General features: G+C 52.4%; 1 long non-coding RNA gene across 3 annotated transcripts; it reads right to left on the reverse strand.

Moving 5' to 3' along the window:
- Positions 1 to 550: 550 nt before the first annotated feature.
- Positions 551 to 3,021, reverse strand: LOC144227928 (uncharacterized). 3 transcript variants are annotated; one of them, XR_013334075.1, is made up of 4 exons: positions 2,905 to 3,021; positions 1,440 to 1,542; positions 900 to 1,005; positions 551 to 723 (listed from the first exon to the last, which is right to left on the reverse strand). It is a non-coding gene; the product is annotated as an uncharacterized LOC144227928 (long non-coding RNA). The 3 variants fall into 3 exon arrangements; XR_013334073.1 differs by having other exon boundaries at positions 900 to 1,019; XR_013334074.1 differs by having other exon boundaries at positions 551 to 727; positions 900 to 1,019.
- Between the last annotated feature and the right edge of the window lie 3,513 nt (positions 3,022 to 6,534).

Raw genomic sequence — 6,534 nt, forward strand, 5'->3', positions numbered from 1 at the left:
CTGTGGGAAGACCCGGCCTGTGTGCGCGTCTTCATGGCTTGCCTGGGACAGAGGTGCCATGGGGTCAACCGCCAAGAGAATGTGGCAGGACTATGCAGAAGAAGCTGAGGCCCAGCAAGGACTGCCACCCACCCCCAGGAACTCTGAAGCTAGAACGGCCTTACAGGGTTGACCCGACTTGCTCCACGGAGACCAAGCCTTTATACCCCATGCTGACCAGTCCCCAGATGTGGGCTACCCTCTGGGCAAGGTGGCTCTCCGGGGCTGAGGAGATCTAAAAGTACTCTTAGCTGAAAAGCTGTCCGCAGACCTTCCCAGCAGCTGAAGCGGAGTCTCTCCTCGAAGGCGGATCTGGGTGGCACCTCTGGGTGTCCACGGAGCTGGCTCTGACATCTGACTCCACAACTCACTCCCTGTGTGACCTTGAGCGAGGGGCTCAACCTCTCTGAATCACAGTTTGCCCATCTGACAAAAGGGGGTGATCACTGTGCCCACTGTGTGGAGTTATCGGAGGATATTAATTCTCACAACAGTGAAGCCCATCAAGAGCTCAGTGTCTCTGCGTGGTTTCAGGGAACTTTTATTTGATTGTTTGGTTTCGATTATAATCCAGTGTGAAGAGGGTATCCCGGAGGAGATCAGAAATGGCCCCGGACCCTCTCTTGGGAAGGCTCCCCAGAAAGGCAGGGATGGCAAAGCTGGGACTTGCGTGTTGAGCACGAGCTGTCTAGGCAGAGGGGGAAGATGGGGTGGGGAGGGAAGAGGCTTTCAGGCAATGGGAGTAGCATGTACAAAGGCTCAAAGGGGAGAGAAAAGAGCGTGATGGCGTGGCTGGAGAGGGGCATCCGGGGAGTGGTGGGGAGAGGGCAGCAACCCTTCCCTGAGTCATCAACACTGACCTTGACAAAGGGAGGCCTTTACAGAGGAGATGCCTTCTGCCGTGAGCACGGCCTGCCCCGGTCTGGTTGGCTGGGGCCGGAGCCAGGTAGCAAGGATTTTCCGGGCCTTGGGGGTGAAAGCTGCTGGGCAGAAATGTGCCTTGACCTCCAAGATGGGGAGAGTTGGGCGGCAGCCCCTGCCTTAAACCCCTGCTGAGACCCTGGCCATGAAGTCCTTGTGGGCACATGGCAGGGAACGCCCCCATCTGGCTGGGAGCTGGGAGGCGTCCCTCTGCTAACACAGGATTCTGGAGGGAGAAGGGATCTAGGTCTTCCCTTCTACTGGCTCTCAGTCCCAGGAAGCAATCTGAGCACCGTACAAGGAGTTAGGAAAGCGATCGGCTGTGTGACCTTGAACCAGTCCCTTTACCTCTCTGGGCCTGGGTTGACGTGGATGGTGCATGATTAGTATCTCGTTGCCCTGGCATTCTGAGTCCGAGGGATTTTCTGGCAGCTTCCCTCTTACAAAACCCCATCTTGTTTACTTTGATCCTTGCTTACCTTTTCTCTTCAAGGGGGCCATTTCCTATTCTTCCTCCCTCTTGACCTCTTAAGAAGCTCTCAAGGCCTCTTTGACAATCCGCCGCCTCCTCCCCTCCGGCCCCTGAGCAGGAAACAGAAACAATAGGAATCACTTCCCCAGCGGCCTCTGTCCCAGGCCGAGAAGAGGAATCAAGTTCTGGCACCACCGCTGTTTTCCCCAGGCCCACGCACCCTCTGCCCTGCTCTGCCGAGTGACCGTGACCGTGACCAAGCTGCCCCGCGGCAGACCAGCAGGGGCCAAGCCCTGGCCTTTGCCCTAGCCCTTCTGTCAGCTGCCTCCCAGCCTTGCCTTCGGGAAGCTCAGCTCGATGCCGCCTCCTCCATGAAACCTGCCCTGATCTCAGCGGCTGGAATGAATCAGTTCTTCCGGACACGTAGGACGCTGCGTGTCTTAGCCTCCCTTTTACTCTGCTCTCTGTTAGCATTAGCGGTTAACACATGTGATTCTCCATGCTGTCCCTGGCCTGATGTCTGCATACAGTAGGTGCTGCATGAGTGTTGGGAAGGGGGAGGCAGAAAAACAAAGAAAAGAAAGGAAATTACACACATCTGCAGAGGAAGTTTTGTGGTGCATCTAGAGCAAAACTGACCCCCTATTTATAGCTTCATGTACAACATAAAACACAACATCTGTGGAGGGAGTACAAGCCCCAACAGACAGCCCTGCATAGGCACAAGGAAGTAGGCTATCAACAAGGTGTCCCTGTGTGGTTGCCGGCAGCACTAGAAAAGTCCCTTTTGGGAGCACCTGGGTGGCTCAGTCGGTTAAGCGTCCGACTTCAGCTCAGGTCACGATCTCATGGTTCGTGGGTTCGAGCCCCGTGTCGGGCTTTGTGCTGAGAGCCAGCTCAAAGCCTGGAGACTGTTTCAGATTCTGTGCCTCCTCTGACCCTCCCCTGCTCACGATGTCTCTCTCTCTCTCTCTCTCTCTCAGAAATAAATTTAAAAATTAAAAAAAAAAAAGTCCCTTGGAAGGACCCTGTGGCTGTACTCAGCTGCCCCTTGTCCTGAGTATGTGGGGGTGGCAGGGACACTGAGCAGGCCGTTCACAACGGGTCTGGCCACGGGGCTGCCCTAGGTGTGATTGGGAAGTGAATGGAGTTTGGCCCGTGTGCTGCCTGGCCTGAGGGGCAGCAGGGAGACCAGCGGCGGTGGAGGGTTCAGGTAGAGGGGAGGGGATGAGTTCAGGGAGCTGGGAACAGGCCATCATGCAGGCCACGGAGGTCTGGACCTGACTTCTGAGTTAACAGTGCCCTATGGGGAGGGACTGTCATCAGCCCATTTCACAGATGAGGAGGCTGAAGCAGAGGAAGTGAGCAGCCCAACCCCCACCCACCCCATCGGAGGATGAGATTCTCCGTCCTAGCACCCTGCTTCCCGCCAGCCCACTCTGCAGTTACGGGCCCATCTGTTGGTTGCTTACTTGTCTGAGGCCTCACTCCCACCCCTGGAATGTAGGCTGCATGACAGCAGGGACTGTGTGGTCACAGCTGCGCTCTGGACAATGCCTGTTACATAGCGGGCGCTCCGTGAGCCTTTGCTGGTGAGTGGACAGAGACGGACGGCCCAGAGGCCGGGAGCTGGCGTGATGTTCTCTGGAAAGCTCAGCACTCTAGGTTCCCTGGGGAATTCCTGGCGCTCCAAGCCAGCCTGAGGCCACATACGTGGGTCTCCGCTCGGGGCCTCTCCCTACCCCCCCATGGCACCGCATCTGGGAGCGTCAGAGAAGGGTGCCGGGCTGTGTGACGCCCTTCGTTTATTCTTCCTTCTTTCTCAAGGTCAGTCACGCACGGTTGTCTAACCAGTGTCCGCTGAGCACTACTCTGTGCCTGACCCTGGGCTGGAATGGCCCACCAGAGACCGACACTGTGGTTGGTGCCTACCCTTGTGGACTGTGGCAGCGAAGGTAAGGTGAAGCTTTATGGGTTCCTAGTAAAGGGTGAGGGAATGGTGATGGAGGCCACTCCATGGTAAAAAGCCATGGTGGGGACAAGGTGGGCCTGGGGTGGGCACTGCTGAAGGGGGGAAGGGGGGCAGAGGCTCTGGAGACAGAGCTTGTTGCCTGGGCAGTGAGAGGGTGAGGGTTCCCTGGAGCCCCTGCTGAGAAAGCGAAGGGACAGGATTTGCCAAGGTGGGTGTAGGGGTGAGGGAAAGAGAGGAATGACAGAATTCACTTGGATTCTGGCCTGAGCAACGGGGAAGGCAGCGGCTGGGGTTAGAAACATAAGGATGCCAAGAGTCTTTTGAGTTCAAGGCCAAAACTGCTGTTTATTTGTTTAAGTTCTACAATGCCTCTTCTCTGGGCCAGAAAATACAATGTGCGAGGCCAGGCCCCAGGGTTTTCTGCTGCAGCCATGGTATTTCCTGCGCTGTTGTTGTCATTTTTACACTGGAACCCGGGGGAGTCACGGGAGCTGCCCGGTCCCTGACCTTGGCCTCCTGCGGCAGGCGGGGACTCAATGTACACACTCTCCCTGTGGTGTCGCTTGGCACTGGGGTCTGCTGAAGGGCACATCCCAGGCCCTCCGCCTGGGAGGAAGGGGGACGCCTTACGTGCATGCAAGTGAGGCAGGGCTGGGCGGAGAAAAGTAAGTGCGTGCCTCGTGAAACGCACACTCTGCTAGGTCTTTAATATCATGTGGGATTTAATCCTCATAACAACCCATTGACATAGATATTATCCTCACTATTTAAACAGGAAAACCGAGGAGGAGAGGCCTCACAAAGTGCAGAAAGCCTTACAGGAGACTGCTGCGGTTGGGTGGATTCCAAACCCCACCTCCATGGTCTTGCTTTTCGTTCCGGGGGAGCCAGAGACACCTCCTGCTCTGGTCCCCCTCTCACCACCACCCCCCCCAGCCCCACATATCCTATTCTGGTTATCCAGGTGGACTGTGCACCAGATAGCCCTCCAGTGTCCCCTGTCTTCCCACTTGAGGGTCTGGGGGTCCGCCATGTTTTTTTCCCCAAACTCAAGACAGAAGCTTCCAGAGTGACAATTGGCTCTTTTACCTGAGCAAGGAGATGTCTGCACTGTGACTAACATCACCTGCTGTATCTGGATTAATATGTCTGGGGAAGCTGAACTCGTTTCTGTTTTATGTTAGGTCACTGAACAAGCCACTTGACTTTAAAGGGTGTGACTCCTTCGGGCACCCCGAAAGTCGGTTAAGCATCCAACTTCAGCTCAGGTCATGATCTCATAGTTTGTGAGTTTGAACCCCACATGGGGCTCTGTGCTGACAGTGCAGGGCCCGCTTTGGATCCTTTGTCCCTCTATCTCTCTCTGCCACTCCTCTGCTCATTATCTCTCTCTCTCTGTCAAAAGTAAATAAAACATTAATGCCGGGAGCCGCACCGGCCTCTATGGATGGCAGTCACAGCAAGGAAATGGCAGTGTTTGCACAGCTACTGCCATGAGAAATGAAAACTGGTATCTCCTGCTACTACTGGCTCATGTTGTGCTGGTATTGACCAGGCCTCACAATATTCCATATCAGACCCATATTCTGAACACAGATACCTCATAAGGAAAAGCATATTCCTGCCTTTACAAGAGAGATTTTAGATGAAAGCTCTATGGATGATTGTCAAAAGGCTCTTCCTAAGGGCCTTGCAGATCCAAGACTTAGGGGGTTAAGAACACAAGAATTACAACTGAGCCTGGCCCCGAGACAAAGAGCCTAATTTAGAGTTAAGGTACAGATAAGGGCAGAACTTAAGTTAATACTTACACCTTCTCCTAATTGGTGATGTATGGCAGTCCCTTCCCCAAGGCCTACTTTCTGCAAACACCCTCCCTTACAGGTGGCTAGGATGAGGATAGATAAGAGTAGCTAAAGCATTACCCACAAACAAAAGGCTGACACATTTAGGGCCTCCATGGTGTTCACACATTCAGCATCAAATAGGTTTCCACAAACAACTTATTAACCAACTCAAAAACATTCATTTGAGAGCCAGACAGAATGACTCTTAGCCCATCTATACACTTAACCTATGACCTAACCTTAGCGTTATTAACTTAGAACAAATATGTATCCTGTCTTTTACTAAGAATACCCTAATTCTCTAGTTATAAGATTTACTTAACCTCACTATAATTGCAATAGTTCTGCAAGAATATTTCTGTAAAACCTGCTTCTGTACACTTTCCAAAGCATCTTATCACAAAGAGCTATCCATTGTAAAAATTCCTTTTTCTGATGTCATGTTATCATTTAACCTATAAATAAAGACACCAAAACCGACAGGACAGAGATGCCTGCCTGGTGATCAGAAAGGATCTCGGGGCTCTCTCATTCTCTTTCGCCAACACCGTCCATCCTTCAGGGACCCCTGGACCTGTCAGAGCCGGCGCGGCCTCCGGCACATTAATAAATATATATATTTTTAAAAAGTGAGACTCAGGGTGCCTGCATGGCTCGATTGGTTGGGCGTTCAGCTTCAGCTCAAGTCATGATCTCACGACTCAGCTTGTGGGTTTGGACCCTATGTTGGACTCTGCTGACAGCTCAGAGCCTGAAGCCTGCTTCAGATTCTATGTTTTCATCTCTCTCTGCCTCTCTCCCACTCATACTTTGTCTCTGTCTCTGTCTCTCTCAAAAATAAATAAATAAGCATTAAAAAAAAAAAGTGTGACTCTTTCAATGGAGTCTTTGATTGGTGTGGGTCTTGGAGACCATGGCTCTGAAGTTCACTCAAATATTGGACTTACCTTGCTAATAATTATCATAATAACCTCCCTGGTGCAGTGTATCCCCACAAAAGCTTTCAATGCCTATTTACAGCCACTAAGTACCAAGCAGATGACCTCCCTGAGCCTGGAAGAGAAGTGAAGGCAACAGCTGACTTAGGGTTTGCAAACCTCAAGCTGTAGCCTGTGAATATCACAGAGAATCAGCAAAAAATATCATGACCCGTGAATACCATGCAAAGGATCCATACACGCTCTGGGAGTGGAGCCGAGAGCGACTCCAGTGCCTTCAATTCAGATCACCTCTCCCAGTTAAGAGAATCTGATCAAAGGGGGCAAATTGTTCAAAAGAAAAAT

Source organism: Crocuta crocuta, unplaced genomic scaffold (assembly GCF_008692635.1).
Source record: "Crocuta crocuta isolate KB4526 unplaced genomic scaffold, BGI_CrCroc_1.0 scaffold556, whole genome shotgun sequence".
Lineage (NCBI taxonomy): Eukaryota > Metazoa > Chordata > Mammalia > Carnivora > Hyaenidae > Crocuta > Crocuta crocuta.